General features: G+C 37.8%; 1 protein-coding gene across 2 annotated transcripts in view; it reads left to right on the top strand.

Annotated features, from left to right (window-relative positions):
• Positions 1-19350, top strand: part of LARGE1 (LARGE xylosyl- and glucuronyltransferase 1) — a 272337-nt gene that overhangs the window by 80503 nt on the left and 172484 nt on the right. The gene's annotated exons all lie outside the window — the stretch shown is intronic.

The following is a 19350-nucleotide window of genomic DNA, read 5'->3' as shown; positions in this document are numbered from 1 at the left end:
TAAGATATGCTGAACACAGAAAAACAATAAATTTAAAGTTTCTTTGCATAAAACTAGTTTGTATCCACATCCATCTGACTGCCAGTGAATTCTTTTAGTTGGAATATCTTTCTGTCTCCTTCTTTCTTTAGGTGGAAATCCTCCAGTTTATAGGTACATTGACTTGCAGCTATGTAATGAGCACTTTTTATAACAAGACATGTGTAGCGGGTTGAGTTTGAAACCGGGCGGAAACACCAATTAAATGTAGTGGTTTTGATTCAAAATATTCATTATTTACTTATTTTCCTTCTGTGAGATAAGAATTAGGAGAAAAGCAAAGCAGGCACAAACCTTAAACAGTTGCAGTACAATGAAAGAGCTTTATTACTAACAGAATTAAAAGTAAAGAGAAAAACAACAAAACAAAATTAAAGTAAATTCCCCCCCCCTCCCTCTTTCCAGCACTTCTCTCCTTCTATCCAGCTCACACAAGGGATAACAGAATATGGGATGTTAGTCAGTGTTGCAGTTCTTGAAAAGTCTCTCTCTTATGCTTAAGGAAAAAAGGGTTTTCCTTCAGTTGCACGTGGTTCCCAAACTGCCACCAATAGCAGACCCGCCCGGAAACAAACAGTCTGCTATGTGTAGACATCTCTCCCATGAAGAATTTCACAGTTCTTTCACACTACAGAACATGGGCCATCACATGGGGTTATTCATCTTTTTAAGGATAAGTTATTTTGGCCTGCACACAGAGGCTTTTCTTCGCCACAAGTCTCTAACAGCCTCTTACTACTTCTATATAGCCTGGCATAGGCACTCTTCACAAACTTCATAGGCACACGTTGATTCTCCACCCCCTCCCCATGTTCTTCAAATGGATTAAAGAGACAAACAGTTTGTGGTATTACAGTTTCTTACCACGGCATGCAAGAAGGTTTCTTTTAAGCTGCGCGCCAGAATCGCGGCACCGCCCTCTTTTCTCCCGTCGCCATGCTCAGCTCCGTCCCACGTGACTCACTTCTCTTTCTCTCTGACTCTGAAGCCGCCATGTTGAAGAGTGTTCTTGTTCGGGCTTTACGGTGGGGAAAGCCTCGCTCCCTCTGTGCTGCTGGCTGCGTGGTGTCCTCTTCAGTTCAGCACGGAGTGTGCTGGCTGCAGACAGGAGGCTCTGCCGGCTCCCGCTGGCTCCGCCGGCTCCGCATGGAGAGGAGAGGGACCCGCCTGTCCCCAGAAGCCGCGCTGGATGGGTTTAGCTGTGAGCAGTCCATGGCTGGTTTTAGCTGCCTGCGGCTCTGGGACAGTCCCCCTCAGTGACCCAGGGTCCGTGCCGCAGCGATGGGAAAGGGGGAAAGGGGCAGTGGCCCCGGCCCAGCGGGGCCGGGAGGCTCGGAGCCCCCCCACCTTCCAGCAGGCGAGCTCCGACCAAAAGGGGAAGTGCCGCCTTTCCGTGCGGTTTAAATATGTAAATTGTGAGAAGCGTAATTGGTCTTAAAGACTGTCCATCAACTCAGGGTCAACCCAACACAACATGGAATAATCACTGCCTTGTCTTTTAAATTGCTTCTCTGATGAAGTTTTTTTTTCTGGCCTTACAGAAGTTCAGCAGTAATGCTTCAGTTAGGGGAGGTTCATAGATTCTGGCTCTCCTGTTTTTTGCTACTCTGTAGCTTTTTTTTGTTTCTTTGTTTTGTTTATTGTGGAGGTGAAGCATTTATGTTGGCCAATAGGTGTAATTTTGGCAGGAGTAAAAAAAAAGCTATTCAGCCTTTGTAATTTCCTTAGCATGAGGAAAGGTGTTCCAGCCTCGTAAAAACTGTTCAGTCACTAGTTTACAGTCTGATAATTTTAAAAAGGCATTGTTGAAAATGTCAAGCTTCTTTCGTGTCTCTTTGGCTGACAAATCTGTGCTTTGTTTCGAAACAAAATGGGTTTCCACGTTAAATTAGAAGTAAGAACATGTAAAGATTTTCAGTATGTGTTACATACAATTCTGAATTAGTTATATGCCATGTACAAATATTTGTTTATGTAAATTGATTTGAGTACTTAAAATTCTGCGTTAATGTGCAGTAACTCCATGAGCTCATTCTAGAACGAAACACTTGCAGGATTCATGTTAAATTGAAAATATGAGGGGTGCTAGCTGCATACTTAAAAATAATGATCTGGCAGGCAGAACAGTACTGATTTTGTTTGATTTTTAAAAGCTGTGCAAATGCAGGCCTCACCTTTTTGCTTCTAGAAGAATATTATGCCGCTTTGTTGTAATGACTATTTTAATTGTGTCCACAATTGATAATGCCATGGTGTTTTAAATCCCTCTGTGGATAGAATCCTTTGTTTTTACAGAGAACTCAATACAAATCTTGAAATTTGCTGCTACGTGGTATTTGAAGTGACTTAAAGCTCTCAGTGTGAATTAATCTTAAATGCAAACCAGGGAACAAAGCCCATTGCCTATTACAAAGCCTGGCACTGGAAAAGGACTGGAAATTCTATAAAGTTAGTAATTCTTTCAGTTATTTTTCTATATCCATTTTCCTTTTTTCTTAATTTTGGGTGGGGCATTATTTAATCTTTGTTGGTTAAAAACTAAGGTCAGTTAGATATTTATTTAACTGAATAATAGCTAGCATTTTCCTTAACTTGTAGGTATTATGGGCAAAAAGTTAATGCCATTTTGTTATTTTACATGATTTCTTGTTTTTTTTCTCCACATTGGTTCCCAAAATTTACTCATGTTTGAGCTCACTGTGGAGGTTGTAGTGAGGTGGAGGTGGCTTTCTTCTCCCAAGTAACAAGCAATAGAAAAAGAGGAAATGGCCTCAAGTTGCAGCACAGGAAGTTTGGATTGGATATTAGGAAAAATTTCTTCATGGAAAGGGTTGACAAGCATTGGAGCAGGCCGCCCAGGAAAGTGGTTGGGTCACCATCCCCGGAGATGTTTAAAAGAGGTGAAGGTGTGGAACTTAGGGATGTGGTTTAGTGGTGGATGTGGCAGTGCTGGGCTAATGGATGGACTCAATGATCTTAAAGGCCTTTTCCAACGTAAACCATTGTATCATCCTATGATTCTATAATTGAGTAAAAATTGCCTCACAATGGCATTGTGCCTTGATTTGAAACCATCAGCAATGTAGAGTCCTCTCTGCCTTCTGGCATTAGTTTCTTTCGTTAATCATAGGGCTAGAAATTTTCTTTTCAGTACATCTGGTTTTAGATTTGAGTAAATGGTTCTTTTTAGACTTTCCTCCACCAAATTAAAGAAACCATCAATACCTGGTATCTTCATAGACTCAATTATTCAGTGTGGAAGGGAGCTCAGGAGTTCTCTCATTAAACTCCTGCTCAAATCAGTGTGGGTTTTGGAATCAGGCAAGATTTCTTAGGCATTTATTCAACAGCGTCTTGAAAACCTCCAAGGATAGAGAATACATGGACTTTCAGAAACACCATGAATGAGTAACGATCACCCTTTGAGCCCAACAATCTGGATAGTTTTTCACCTATTTAGCCCACCCATATATACTGTAAAATCCCAGCTTGGATACAGGGAGACTGTGCTTCAGTTCAAGGGAGATCACATCAACTGGTCATGTATTCATAGTTATTTCATCACAGAAAGCAGTCAGGCTGGTCAAGCATGATTTACCTTTGGTGAATCCATGATAATTATTGCCTGCCAGGCTTGGGAATGTTTCTGTTTGAAGATACCTACATACAGTAGTAACATCACCTTGGTCTTTTATTCACTTAGTTAAAAGGTTGACCCAGCTGACTTGTCATAGCAAAAAATTTTGTAAGGATTTCTTTATTCTTTTGCAGGCTTTTTGTTTGTATGTTTCAGAGTTCTAAACTCAAATGTCTCTGGTATGACATCTGCAGTGCAGTGTCTGCCTTATATATATATTCTTGATGTAATCAGGAATTACATTCTTAGATTACTCATCCATGTGTTTATATCTAAGCACTTAAGTTACTCATTTTGCCTAGCAGGGGAGTGGGATCACATTAGAATCCCCTTAAAAGCTTTGTTAGTGAATCTGTAATATAAAATATGCCTTACTGCATATTTTATATTCTGTTCTCATGTTCCATGTTTTATAGTCTGTTCCCATGTTCTGCTTTTTAAATAGTTTCAAGTTCCTTAAGACAGAATTTTGTTTTATTTTGGATTTTGTTCTCTTGTCAGAAAGTACACAGCAGCCTGCTGCTTCACGGTTGTCACTCAGACACTTCCAGTAAGACCCTTCCCTTAGAATATTCATTGGAGGTGGTATGACCCAAGCTATGACAGCAATAGCTACTAAAAGCCTCATTAATCATGTATATATGTCTATTAAGGTTATGAAGCAGAATATTAAAGATGATATTGAATATTGTATAGGCTTTGAACATACCTGGTTACTGTTGGTTTTAATAATGGACAAGAACAGCATAATTTCAGTTATCAGTGACTTTGAATGAAGAAGCTAATTGTTCCAACATTCTTCGACTATATTCAAAAGACAAAGTAATAGAGTAGGAAAGGTGGAGTGCATTTAAAACAGGGAAGAGGAAATAATCAAATAATACATGATAAATTTTCATTAGAAAAAAAATAGCAATTTGACTAACTAGCGGTAGCTCCATAAATAGCTTAATTTTCCAAGCTATATGCAGCAGTTTTCTATCCCCCTTACCATGAAGGTCATGTAAAATGGAGATTTGGAACTGTAATTTGACCATGCTTTCTAGATTACTGATTCCTCCAAAAAAAAAAAAAAAGAAAGAAAGAAAGAAAAAGTGTCTGTGTGTCCTCAGCAGATTTACGGTCACCTCTCTTTCGACAGGATGAAAATACACTCGAGTTACCAGTCCCTGTGTGGTGGATCCATTTGAGGTTGAAAGCCTAAAGTATGTGTGTAGGGCTCCCGTGTAGAACATATTTCCCAGGAAAAAAAGAGTCAATAATGTAACCTTAAGATGAAAAATTGAAAAGTTCTGTGAGATCCTGTAGGGAGTCTGTGAGAGAGCAGTTGACTCTGGTTTCTTTTAACTGCTTGGGTAGCATTTTAAAAAACAGAGTCTGCCTTCTTTCTTGGGACTTGCTTTCCTTGATTGTCCTCTTTTCACTCCAGTGTTGGGCAACTATCATTCCCAGACAATTCATTTCAGTCAAAGTCATCTGTAGAGACATGATTGAAGCCAGAGTTGGGCAAACACCTCATAAAATACAATAAAATAAATTGAAGGAAGGCTGCAAATATTCATCTTAGTATTTAAATGGATTCACTTTGATGCTGTTCACACTCTTTTTGTGTATGTTTCCATAAATATTCTAGTGAATATGTTAATTGGGAAGACTGTCTATGGAAACAATGAATATCCAGTTTTAATATTCATGGGAAGTAGATTCTGAAATCATATTTGTGAATACTTGAATCAAAAAACTGATTCTGGGGTTTCTTGGTCTTAAGTGCCAAAAGTTTATCACATGGTCTATGTGCTTGATGAAAACTGCCTGAATTTTTAATGCTTGCAGTAAGTTGCGCATAGGAAGAGGCAAACAAATAATTAATTACTAAAATGTCTATCAGACACTTGCAACTGATGAACAAACATCAGAAAATAATTCCTTCACAGACAATGTAATCAAAAAGACACAAAAACTAGAATTGCTTTTTAAAATTCATTTACTTCAGTTGGCCTGAATTTTATCTCATATGTGTCTCAGCAGGATTAAACAAGGAAACTTAATCCAGTGTCCATTTAAAATAGAAGCTTCAACCTTTGTATTGATCCTGTCTTTTTAATAAAGTTCTGAGAAGAGAAATCCTTAAAGGGTGCCTCTGCATATAGTGAGGGTGCTACTGTGATGGGTGCCTGAACAGGTTTATAGGAGGTGTGTTTAGTGGATATTAGCTATCTTTAGTTAAAAAGCCACCCCTTCATTTCCATTCTGGAGTAAATGATGGTGGCTAACTCCTCTCATTACATTTATTTCAGGTGATGAGCATTGTCTCTTAAGCACCTCTATCTCTACTTCAATCACTATACCTTCTTAAATATGTTTGGGAGTAAAATGAATTATGATAGCAAAGACCTTAGGCTTATGTGAAGTTTTGTTGCATTATCCTGGAAAACTTGTCCTTCTGTGAAACCCTGGTGATTTGGTAATACAGAGCACTGATAAAGGACCAGAAGTTCCATGCTGTGAAAGCTGAATCTCGTTCTCTGCTCATCATCTTTAGCTTAGAAGCCAGTGATCCCATGTTTATTTTGTTTTACAGACTTGAGAAGTCTTACATATCCATCATCTAAGAAAATAAAATTAATAGGTGGATATGGAAAAGTAAAGAGTTTTGTTCCCCATTTTATAAACAGTCTGCTTGTGAGCAGTGACAGGAAATTTGAAGTAGTTTCTGTACCAAAACAAGAACGGCCTTATGCCAAGAGTGTCAGCCAAAATCCACCATGGTCGTGAGAAGCTTTTGGAGGTCAAATTGTGGAGTTGGGGCAGCATGGATCTTTTTTATTCTCAACGACTTTTTCAATTAAACTTAAAATTCTGGAATACAATTTTGTCCCTAGCTAGTAAGATCCACTCCAGCTGAGCCCCTAAATGCTGAAGTCAGTGCTGTTTTTTCTTTAGCTTGCCAGGAGTTCACATCCTTAAACCAATACCCTGTTATCTCAGGAGAAGCCATGAATCTTGCAGTGGCCACTTCTTTTGCCAGTGTGCTGTGCCAAATGAAAGCAAGTCTGCATTGCTATTTGGAATTCCAGTACAGAGGGCACACGTTTGCTTTTGATGCTCATATTTTTAAGTACAAGCTTTCAGAAAAGTAAAGTAAGCTGTAGGCTTACCTTTTTTCTTCTCTGTACAACCTCTTGATTGGATGGAATAGTTCTTCACTTCTAAACACCAGTTTTCTCTTGGCTTTCTTTTTCTAGACAGCTCTTAATTTGTCATTTCTGGCAGAAACAGAATGTTCAGAATGAAAAGGAATTCTTTGACGGGAGTGAGGGGCCAGCTTCTTTGGAACAGCAGCTAACTGAATATAATCGGTGGGATTTCTCAAGGGTTGTGTTTCATCTTTGTCTTCCTCCTTCTTTGAACAAACTTTGGGAAGAATGCCATCTATAAAAGTTGCATTACACAAAAGTGAGCAAATTTCTTCCAAGAAGGGATATCTGGATGCCCAAATTCTGTTAGGGCTGCTTGGGAGACTTAACACTAGGACTGTTATTTCCTGGTTATTCCTCCTCTGTTTCAGAGATAGGTACTTACTAACTTCATAGTTAAAGCATGTTTTTTAATAGAAGAACAGAAAAACAAGGTGAGCTTAAATGTTTTGTTAAAAAAATCCTGAATAAACAAACCCCAAGAAGTAGTGCTTGGCTTTCTGAAACAAAATGTGCAGTTATAAGTACACCAGAACTCCTTTGTGTGCTGGAACTAATGTAGCCTGACCTGCTGTGATTGATGTCATGCAGCTGATTGATGTTGAAGTTGCTTTTCCTACAATCAGGGCATTTGTAAAATCTAGCTCCCATATGGATCTCCTGGTATCTAAATAAATCTTGAGATCATGCTGCAGTGTATTTCTCAGTGGTAGTGTGTTTGGCATCTCTCATCTCTCTCTCTGTCCCTGGCAATAGTAGAAGCTTCATTACCTCTGACTTCTTTCCCTCTAACAAAGTAATTTGAAATTAATCAATGAGCTTTGGGGGCAAACAGGCAAGCCGGTCAACACATGTGTATGCATAAGATGAAGAAGTATCTGAAATAGAGATGCTTTAAAAGATTGAAATAAAATATTTAGTTTTTAATTCTCAGAACAATTAATTTGGGCTGTTTGATTTTTGTGAAGTTTTTATATTTAAGATTTGTGGAGTGTTTTTCAGATCAGGAAAAAGTTTGAAATCAAAATCTGTCTGGTTAGACAGCAAATTGCATCTTTAGTGCCTTCCAGTACATTTGAAACTTACATTTTGAGTATTTATTTAAATGTGTAGAATACCAGAAGGAGGAGGAGTCAAGCTGAAAATAAAAAAAATTCAAATAATTATTTCACACATCATGTATGGTCATTCTTATGTTCTGCTGATTATGCTCTGGAATGGTTTAGGAAAAGCAATTGAGTGGGAAGCTGTTATTGGGTGGATGTGTTTTAGGTATGCTTAGCTTAACCATACCAGTATCTTCAACACATCTCTTTTATTCCCTCCATACAATTTTCAAACATTTTTCAGACTTGACAGCCATTGAATTGTTCCACTGAGTAATTATTTCCTTCCCTTGAAGTTTTACCTCTTTTGTGTTGCTTTGCAATTCTTGTTTCTAGACTTGAAAGAGATTTTTTTTTTTTAATGTATCTAGATATCCTTGGACTATTGAGTGAAATGCACAACTAACTTCAAAAACATAGTCTGACAGCAGTCATCCTGGTTCACTCAGCTTTGTAGATACCAGCAAAAAGAGGGAAAGCTGATGACCTGGAGACTGATATGTTTTTAGCCTGAGATTCTCTTCCAGTTTAGCCCTGTTCCAGCTATTTGAGCTATCCTGCAACGTTAATTTTTTCTAACCTGTGGTATGACTGCCCTTCTCTATAATGCTGCAAAATGGTCAAAGTCCAGGATATAAACATCAAGGTTTTAAACCTCTTTTTTCTTTTTTTTAAATTTTGTAACTCTGTTTACCTTTGAAATTGCTAAATGTCAGAGTTTGCAGAGATGAGGAATTAGGGGGGGAGAGCTCAAAGTAGTGAAGTCAAAATTACCAAAAAAAATCATAAAGTCGTCACACTTCCCTAAATTAAATTCACAATCCAAAGGAGATTGTGCTTCTGTTTGGTATGTTTACTTTTAAAAAATAATTATAGGCCTACTTAAAATATTTTACTGTATAAATAAAGTGTTTCACAATGAGATACTCTTCCCAGTGAACTTGTAATAATGTCTATACCTATTCTAAAGAAGAGGTGTGTGGTGTGCTCTCTGCATACTGCTTCCTGAACTTTTGTAAACACCCAGTGAAATCACCACCACAAATGTAAGCTTTTAGAGACCTGGAGTAGCTTACAAGCTTGGAGTTAGTAACACACTAAGGTCCTGAATTAAAAACCAAAGATGTGTCTCTACAAATTAAGCTGACAATGTGACTGTAGCACAGTCAGCCCTGCTTGTGTTGGCTGTTGTTGAGCAAGCACAGGTACTGTCAGGGGTAGAGATGCACCAAAGCAGAGGAAGCCAGGGCAGCTTATGCACCCTTTTACAGTCACTGAAGCCTGGGCCTCTACATCTTCAAAGTGATTATTGTTCCTCCTAAGCAGATTAAGCCCAGTGCAGTTATGGCTGTTGGTGCTACAATAGGATCTTAATTTGGCTCTCTAGACACAGGATTGGGGTTGTCATGGTGTAGTTTAATATCAAAGAATGTTGCATACCATTTGTGTAATATATAGAGGATTATTTCTGGAGCTGAAATAAAGCCATAGCTAATAAGATAGAATTATATGTTGGAAAGCACTTGAAGAAATTGCTGGAATAAAAACTGCGAAAGCTATCTGTTTCTTATGTGATTAAGTAGAGTGAAAAAACAATACCCCAAAGTAGTTGTGTTTCTCCCAACATCTTCTTCCTTTCCAATTTTTCCTATTTTATCATTCAGCTTTCCTTGTTTACATGCCAGTACATCTTTCCTAGAGTTGTTGCAGCAGTCTTTGTTTAATTTGTGTTTCAAAATGGACCTGGCAGACAAATTTGTAGATTCTTCTCAAAAGTGCACAGAACAGTTACTGATGTTTTATGGGCTTGTGAAGATTTGTAGGCTTTTACCATCAGAGTGACTGCTAACAATCAATGCCTCTTATATTTTGCATAGCACAGGCTGTATTACAGGGTAGAGTTGATAGAATAATGCTGGCTGGTAATTCCTGCATCTGACCCATGCGTTCTAGATACACCAAAGCTGTTCTAGCCAGATTTCTGAACTTGATTTTAAAGCTGGTAGAGGATTCTAGCACATCTCTGAATAAATTATTCCACCTTGATAAAAAATGCATGCTTTAATCTCTGTCCAAATATTTCTGGTTTCAAGGTAAGAAGTGAAAGACAAGAAGCAGATGATGGAAAAAGAAAAACGAAAAAGGATCATTTTAACAGTTTCAGTTTCATGTAAAATAGGCAATCGTGATTATGAGATATTGCTGTGTATAAAGTGTACTGTAAGGAACATCACCTTGAGAACTGTAGATGAGAGTGCTACAGTGCTACAGCTATCACAACTTACAGCTGTTTAAAAAAAGAGGTAAATTTGTAGGATAATTGCTAATCTTCCCATAGCTAGTAGAAGCTAGTTATCAGGATGATCGGTTGCCATCCCAGTCCAGAATATTTTTCCTAGCCAAATATTTGTTTTGGGCTACAGGTTACTGTACCTTTTCACTTGTGAAAAATAACCCTTCAGAAAAGATTAAAAAGCAGTTTCAGTTGCAGGTTAAGAACAGTTATTAAATTTAAGAAAAAAATATGTATTTGAATACTAATTTGGCAGCCAATTATTCATGGGATCAAGGCTTATAAACTTAAATTTTATCAGTATGGTATTCTCAGTTCTCTAAATAAAACATAAAATCACTGTACAGTATTTACAAGTTACCTTTAGAACATTAAACATGGAAGATTTCTGATCCATTTCTTTCCCAATATGAAGGCATTCAGCATTCTAGAATCGTATTGAAATCGTACCACCACTTTAATGTTTCACAATCAGTGTATTTCCTACCTGTCATTGAATTTAATTTAACCTAACTCCATGATTTTGCTTGTTAACTTTAGCAGGAATAATGTTTTCGGATGAATAAATGCTGTAAAATCTGCTTTTCATTCTCTACTAATCAAACTGTTATAATGGGCGTCTCAAGGGATCTACACTGACTTTAACAAAGTGTTCTTTTGGTCTGAAATGTAATACACACAGAATGTTTTCTAGCAGTGTTAATTATAATGGATTTAGCTATTTCACCTCTTGCTTCAGTGCATTACAAACCCAAGGGTTTAAGGTAAAAATCTCAACAGAGAGGTTACATTTTATAGAATATTCTTATAGGAACCAAGTTTAAAAATGCATCTGCACAGCTACACATAATTATTGGTTTCCAAGGAACTCCAGCTAACTTTCTTCAAAGCTTTGCCAATATACACAGAGGTAAGTAAGTCTGAAAATAACAATTATCTAACTTATTTGAGTTGGGTGAAGGTATTAGTTGCTTGTTCATGTACACTTGAATGGAGATGTGATGAATTAAGTGGTCTTTCCTGTAGAATGCAAATGCAGTCGTTTAACCAAACGATTGAAACCTACTATTTATCTCCTTTAAATTGCATGATTTTGTTTGCCCACGAGCTTCCTCATAGTAACCTGACTTCAGAGTTGCTGATGGTGACTCTCAGCTTCATACTGAGTTTCTTGCTTTTAAGAGACTTAAGAGCAAAATGTACCTCTGTTGTTTGTGTCCTTCTATTCCTCTCCCCAATTTTAAATATTCGCATATGCCCCCTTTCTCTTCAGCTGCCAAACTTGTACCTCAGTGATGTGATATTAATAGCAAAGATTAAGCAGTTTCAGCTCATCAGAGAAGAGATATTAATCATCATTAGGCCCAGTGAGAAGTTTAATTTTCCGCTTCTCTTTTTTCACTGAGCTCTGGTGGCTGTCACTCGCACCGATGTCTGCGGGACATTTAATAATCTGCTTCTGATAATGCATTTCAGTGGTTATTTTCCTTTTATTTCCTCTGTCAGTCTCAGTGAATTTCATCATTTTAGGCTTTAATTGAAGACCACTGTGAGGAGATGGAGGGAAGAAGGTTATTTCTTGAACAAAGCTACTTCAGGGACTCATGGTTTTTATTGTATTCAGAAGGAAGATGGGTTAAATCAAGATACTGAAAACTATGGGAATTGTTGTTTTGGTATGTGACTCACTGCCTGTTCCCCTTGAAAAATTCCATATCCTCCCTGTCCTCAGCTCCTGTTTACACACATTTATTTATTTGTGCCTCAGAAGTGTGGTTAGATTTGCAGTGCAATATGGGTGATGTGGAGCACACTGAATCAGGGGATGACAAGAAAGAAGCCACATTGAAAACTTCATAAAACAGCTTCCAAAATGACATCTGTTCTAATAAAAGCACTCATGTGGGATATTAGACTAGTTGACATAGCAGTAACTGCTCCAAATGGCATGTCTCTTAGACTGGCACAAACTTAACTTACAGAGAAGCGCTAAACGTAATAAAATTCTTCTCTGAGATTATGCTACTACTGTCACCTGTTAACTACAATCAGACAGTGAAGTACTGATAGGTGTTAATGTGCAATCTACATATCCCCCCTGTTTCAGGGGTTTTATCAGCTTCTAAGTGGTTTTAAAAGCAGAAGGTCTCCATCAGGAGCAGCAGGAGGTTACAGTTTTCTTAGTCAGAGGACAGATCAGACTAAGACAAAGCAACACACAGAGGTCAAAAGAATACTGGTTAGTCTTCTAGTATGTGTCAGTGTGTTAGTATGTGTCAGATAAACCTCATGTATTAGTGGATTTGATGGTTGAACAGTGAGGTTGTTGATTAATTTGAACAGCACATGATGTGAAAGCACTCAAGTAACATTTTAAGTTCATAATTGTGGATGCTGCCATTCTTTGCATTGCTGGCTCCGGGTGCCTGGTTTTGAGTCAGTGTTTCTCCTGTTGGAAAAATAGGCCCCTTCAAACTTAAAGAGGCTCAGGTTGAGCACCTGAGAACTTTAGTCCTGAATCTCTCATTACCTTTTAAAATCTCTTAGAAAATGTGGCTCCCCAGCCTGGTGCTTCTCTCTACTGGGGGGATTGATTTATTCTATCTTGCCAGGAAGACTCTTGTATAACTGCATTATTTTAGCTTCCTAAAAGGCCTCTATCTACATTGCTCACTTGGGATGAACTTTGGAACTTCAGCAGGCCCCTTAAGTTTTCAAGTCACAGAAACATCCTGAGCTGTATTAGAAATGGTCTTTTAAAAAGAAGTATTTTTGCTTTTAATAGCCACTTTTTCACCTTGGGGACTAAAGCCACAATAGGCCAGTAAGTCTAGATATTAGCTTAGAAAAAAACAGTATTACACATTGCAATTACTACTGCTAAAGAAAGGACAGAACCCTTTCCACCAACAAATCTACAACAAATAGTGCCAACCTGAAGTAAAACATAATGGTAATTTTGTGGAAAGAAATGTTCACACCATACTGCAGTCTATGATATACGGAGGAGGATGAGATAAGTTATTTCCTTTATTTTTTTAGTAAGGGCAAGGTTGCAAACAAATTGTTTGGAAAAATCCTTGCATATTTAAATAGACTTATATTTTTAATAGTTAAATAGTTGTTTACATATCCATGAGTACATTACAAAGAGTAGAAAGACCTTATATTATTTGAATCTTGTTCAGAAATAGTCCACTAAGGTCCTGGCACATCGGTTGACTGCACATAATCTGAGCCATTTCTGAACAGGGGATGTTTTTTCTGCTAATTCCTGTTTGCTTGCACAAAAGGAAGATGCTTGATATGGGAGCTGTGGTGAAATAGACTCTGGTTAGAGGCAGACAAGTAATGGAAGACTTCTACTGGTGGAAAGATCATCTGTGGTAATTTTATGTGGTGCTTGTTGGAAGAATCAGATTTTCAGCGAGAGTGAGAATCACAAGCAGAATTGTTGAGAGCTGGAACCCATTTTTAGTGGATCTCACAGAAAAGATGTTCTAATGGTGTGGTGAAAACAGAACCTGAGAGTTTAATTAGGAATGGAGGAGCTAATGAATGAGAGTGAGGAAAGAACAGTGCTCAGATGTTACTGTCACTTGTCATAAACAATTTCTTGGTAGAAAGCTGAATGGAGTACTTGCAAGCTGGCTTTTTTATAATAATCCAGGCAGGAAGAGAAGACAAAGGAAAAGATAAGCATGCATTGCAAGTAGTGGGATGTAGTAAAAAAGTGGATTCATATGGAAAAAAGAAGGTATTATCTTGAGGAGTCAGGAAGACACTGAGTTCTGTTATGAAAGCACCATTTGCAGTATCACTAAAAGCAGCCTTGCTGTGCTGCACACTAACCTTGTATTTGAGTAGCATGTATGTGTGAAAAGATTCAGCACCATGAAAATGTGCACATTCCAAATTATTCATTAGGTTTGCATCTTTTGAAATTACAGGGAATTTTTCTGTGTGAAACCTATTCTGAACATAAAAGCTACCGGTCAAACTTGCAAATTGATGATTAATATTTGGTAGTTATCAAGTGTTTGTGGATTTAACTGAATCAGTGTTTTAAAGGTGTAGGAAATCATTAATAATTGTTAAGAGAGAATTTGCTGTTACAAGGAATATGGATAACCTGCTTATTAGGCATTCTCAAGAGCAAATAGAACATTAGATGAGCAATGTATTGAAGAGAAAGAGAAAAGCAATCCAGCAAGTGAGGCATTTTTGGTGATGGCTGATGGTGGAAGGACTATTTAAGGCTAATTTAAGTCTGTCTAGACCTCTTAGCACTTTCTATTATTAGTGTAACTCAAGAGCAGAAGCTATACATCATCAACCCTCCAGTAAGACTACTGATGGTTATGTGGTTAAAAATAATATGAAGACTAAAACAACGAAAATACAATGACTGCAACTTGATCAAGAGTTCGTATTCTGCCTGTGTACTCTAATGAACAGTTCCAGTGTATCACAAAAAACCTGAAGAACTACACTATATAACAGTTAAGATTTGGTTAATTATATTCTATTCATATAAAAGGAAGAGTACATTTCTGGATGCTGAAACAGAAGGAAAAGAAGAAAAGAGATGGAACTGAGAGAGTCAATACTGTTTCAGGATGGCTTTTTGAATGAAATAATGACTTTTGAGATTTCAGAATATGGGAAAAAACATGTTCCTATTTAATAGTATTGATGATTTTTCTCTAACAAAAACAGCAGAATGTTGTTATCAAATTGATGGCAATGGCAGCTATGGGTACAGGAGAAAAAAAGTAAGCAAGAAGGAGCAAAAATAGGGTAAAACAGATCAGAACTTCACATAAGCAGTAATGCAAGATATTTGAATTACTATTTCTGAGGATGTTTGTTGAGAAATAACTGTCTCTTAGTACTGTCCTAAAGCATATGGTAGAAGGTCAATGCTCTTCTCTAGCTGTTTAAAGAGAGAAAGGTTGATAAATACTGGAATTCTCAGGAAGACAAGGACTGCACATTTGTATTCAATGCTGCAAGCTGACTAGACTTTGCATTGCATACAGAAGTGGATTTGATCAGAACATAACAAGTTACAGCCTGAAATTGTAGCAATGGGAGATTTAGGCAGAGTTTGACAAGAGGAAAAGTAGCTCTAAACAGAAGAGAGTTTGAAGTGTCCTGATAGATTGTGAACAGGAGTTGTGGAATCTCCACCATAGATTTTTTTTAAAACAGGGCAATACAGTGGTAAATTAAAATCAGTTTTGGTAAGTGTCATGTAAGGCACCTTGGAAAAGAATAATCTTAATACATTATAGTGGACTCTTAGGTGATTGTCACTGCTCTGGAACTGAATCTTGGACATTGAATAAATATTTCTAGCAAAGTTGAATTTGATACGGGGGGATAGTGGGTGGCACATATGTGTCAGGAGCCACAGGCAAAACTTGTTAAACCTTGCTAGTTATTAGAATGGGAGGCTTAATTGTTTCTTTCCTTTCCTTTATCAAATTCAGAGCTTTCTAAATACACAAGACGGGGAAGAGCTTTTCACATGAGCAGATATTGTTAATACCAAGACAAATGTGTTTTATCAGATCAACAACGCATGTAGGAATGCAAATGGGAAGCAAATATCTGTTCATCAGATCAGTGTACTTCTGACACAGTCTGTCTGTGGTATTAATGAGAGCAAAAAGCTCTCACTAGTTTTAATGCAAAACTCAAGCTGTTTAAGAAAGGGCTTATATGATATTTCAGCCTGGGACAACTGGGCCTGAGCTCAATAACTGAAAAGGTCCCTTGTAATCCTATGTGGTATCTTTGCAAATATATTCCCTATTTGGTTCATGGAGCTCTCTTGGGTTCCACTGAACAGGAAATAAATAATCTCCTTTGCTAGAGAAGGTGTATTATTTGAAGATTATGTTTTGGCTTCTTCATGATTTTAAAACACCATTTTTAAGGATTAAAGCAGCAGCAGAGCTGATTATTTAGTGGTTATTACTTGATGAGGTAATGACACTTGGCTTATTTCCTAAGCACTTTTTGATCTACTGATGAAAAACACTCTATAGGCTAGGTAATATTATTGTTAACAATAGTGGAGTGTTGGGAACTAATTAGTCACACCAGCCTTTTTAGGCAAAGGAGAAGAAGTGTTGATGGAGCAAAAGGAATGCTGTTAAGCTTTAGGAATGCTTATTTTGAGAGACAGCCTCACTGTGTAAGGTGAACTACTCAAAGCATTCGGGTGCACTTGTGTGGGAAAATGGATTTCTTTCCAAGTGGGTGGTTCATGGTTTATTTGGGGGGGGTGTGTCTACAGGGGTGAGTGACTTCCCCTAGAAGTTGCTAGAAGCTCCCCTTATGTCCAACAGAGACAGTTCCAGCTGAACCTGCCACTGGCCAAGGCCGAGCCCATCAGCGACCACGGTAGCACCTCTGGGATAATAGAATTAAGAAGGGAAAAAAGCCCCAAGCCACAATAGAAAGAGCAGCTGGGAGAGGGCAGAGAATATGTGAGAGGAAGAGAGATGGGGAACAGAATGTATGCTACATATTATTTATAATACATTGTGTATGTAGTTCTTGAGAAAGCTGTTGGTGAAATCTGGTTCATGAAATCCAAATTTGGGACTAGATAAGCACAAATGAGTTATTTATCCACCATGTAGACCTTCAGTAACCTTTAAGATATAAATGAATCCATGGGAATCTTTTATTACAGTTTTTTGTGAATATGAAAAATTATATCTTTTTTTATAAAATAAATATGACTGTCAAAAGGTTAAATGAATGTAACTTGTCTTGCGAGTTTGAGTGCTCACAGAGAAGTCACCCAGCCTCTTGGCTTTAATACTCTTGCACTCTAAGAAGCTTGAAGCTGTCTTCAAAAAACCAAAACAAGCAGTTTCTCTGCCATTAACCACACAAAATGAAAAAGCTTCCTCTTTTTCTACTTGACATCTTACATAGGTGGAGATTGTCTTGAAATTCTTAGAAGGAGTACCAGTTTAAAAAAAGTAGCCTGTAGTCTAAGTGTTAAAGAGAGAAAGAAAGAGGTGATGCATCAAGACAGCTACCAGGAAAAGCAGAGTCATGTGAACACCATTACTGTTGTTATCCAGATAAGTACTGGAATGCCTCTGTTTCTTTCAAGTTTCTTTTATGTGAATGAAGAAATATTTCCTGGTTTCGTATCTTTATGTAACTACAGCTGTGTTGTTGTGGTGGGTTAATCTTCACTGACTGCTAGGTGCCCACCGAAGTCACTCTCACTCTCCTCCTCAGCTGAACGAAAGAAAACATAACAAAAGGCTCATGAGTCACCCTACTAACCAAAATCTTGTCATGCAAACCCAATATAGTGGTAGACCTTTCATTTAATCATGCCTTACAGATAGTTGTGCCTAATGTCTGTAGTCCCTAATTCCTCTGCTCCTAATTCCTTGCTGAAGGCTTTATTGTGATACTGTGCATATGTTTGGCTTCACAGTAGACTGTGGCAAGAACAGTTCATCAAAGAAAGGAGAAGACATTTAAGTGCTCAGTTGCTCTTTTGAAGTTACTAGTTGCCTTTTCTTCCACTCTGCTGTTTTCCAAAGAATGCACTGAACGGTCATTCTGACTGCCTCAGCTTGGTGGACAAAATTGAAGGCAGTTTCCCAATGCCTTGTTTATTGATAATTCTTAGGGATTACCATGGCTTTTGTGTCTTTCTCATGTGGTTGTCTGGAATGTTTTCATGTAATACTCTCTTTTCTGATCAATGATGAGGGTAAAAGCAACAGCAAAAAAGAAATTGATTGAAACTGTTTTCTCTCCAGTTTTCCTACTTTTGCCATTTCTTACTGCATGGCAACCTGTTGCTGCCATGCTCTGTTGCTCACTTGTATGCTCACCTGCACCCTTGTTTTCTCTTCTACATTTGTGCTTGCTTGCTCTCTATCACTTTCAGCCTCACTCGCTCAAAATCCTGTAACTGTTCTCTTGCACTTGCGCTGGTTCACACATCCCTCACACTCTGACTTTTTCCTCAGTGTTTTCACACCTTGAATCCTTTTAAGTCTTTTGTGTTGTATTTCTTTTTTGTGCTTCATTTCACTCTCTCTGTGTCACACATGTTCAATTTACTTTGTTCCATTACTGGATTCCTGGGGACATATTTGCAGTGCTGCCTAGCGGGAGTAAGGGCTGCTATTGTAATACATCTCTGATAGTGTTTATGTTCCTTGTTCAGCACCAGTGATGATGTGACCAGAAAATTTTAACCATTGCTAGTTTCTCTCCACATGTACATCATTAATTTGTGTTCTCACTCTTTAAAAAAATAATACCATTTGCTTCTTTTTTTTAAAATTGATTTTCACTAGAAAAGAAAAAACAAGTTTGGTGTGAAGGACCCAAGGAGCCTGGGAATGAAACTAAAAGAAAAGAGTGTTGCATCCCCCCAGTTACTACAGACAAGGTCCAATATGTTTCAGGTTTTCCTTTCTATACAAAAATGATGTTTCAGAATTGAGAAATCATGCAAGTCAGTTGGGCATAGTTCACCTATCTGGTGCTTTCCTATGGCGCATATTCTCCTCTCTAAATTCCTGCTTATCTGTACTTAACATTAAAAAAAAAAAACAATAAAAGAAAAAAAAGCAACAAAAAAACCTCAGCCACTGACTGCATTTTATGTTACTGTGTTGGGACTCTTATAAATAATTATGCCCTTTATGAGTAAACTTCTCCTAACCAATGTAGCTTTCTGTTCTTTTTTTCTTACGTATTCTTCAGCTGTGTGGGTTTTTTGCATCTGTTTTATTTGCACAAACTTACATGCTTATATATAGGGCTTTCACTGAAGAAAATGTGATGAGAAATCATATGGCCAGCCAAGAGAAACTAGAAAACAAGATTCTCATATAGTTGAAAATTTCCTCACAAATCCATGCACTGCTTCTTTGTGCTTACTTTTGGTCTTTTTTTAAGCATGTCTACATCGAGGCTGGTGGGAAGCTGGAACAGGTTGCCCAGAGAAGTTGTGCATGATCATGAGGCAGATGAGGAATCTTTGGACCGTCTCTTACAGCCCCATATTCAGAAGCA

Source organism: Corvus hawaiiensis, chromosome 4, assembly GCF_020740725.1.
Source record: "Corvus hawaiiensis isolate bCorHaw1 chromosome 4, bCorHaw1.pri.cur, whole genome shotgun sequence".
Lineage (NCBI taxonomy): Eukaryota > Metazoa > Chordata > Aves > Passeriformes > Corvidae > Corvus > Corvus hawaiiensis.
The sequence above is the reverse complement of the archived record's forward strand: the minus strand, read 5'-3'. Positions and strand labels throughout refer to the sequence as shown.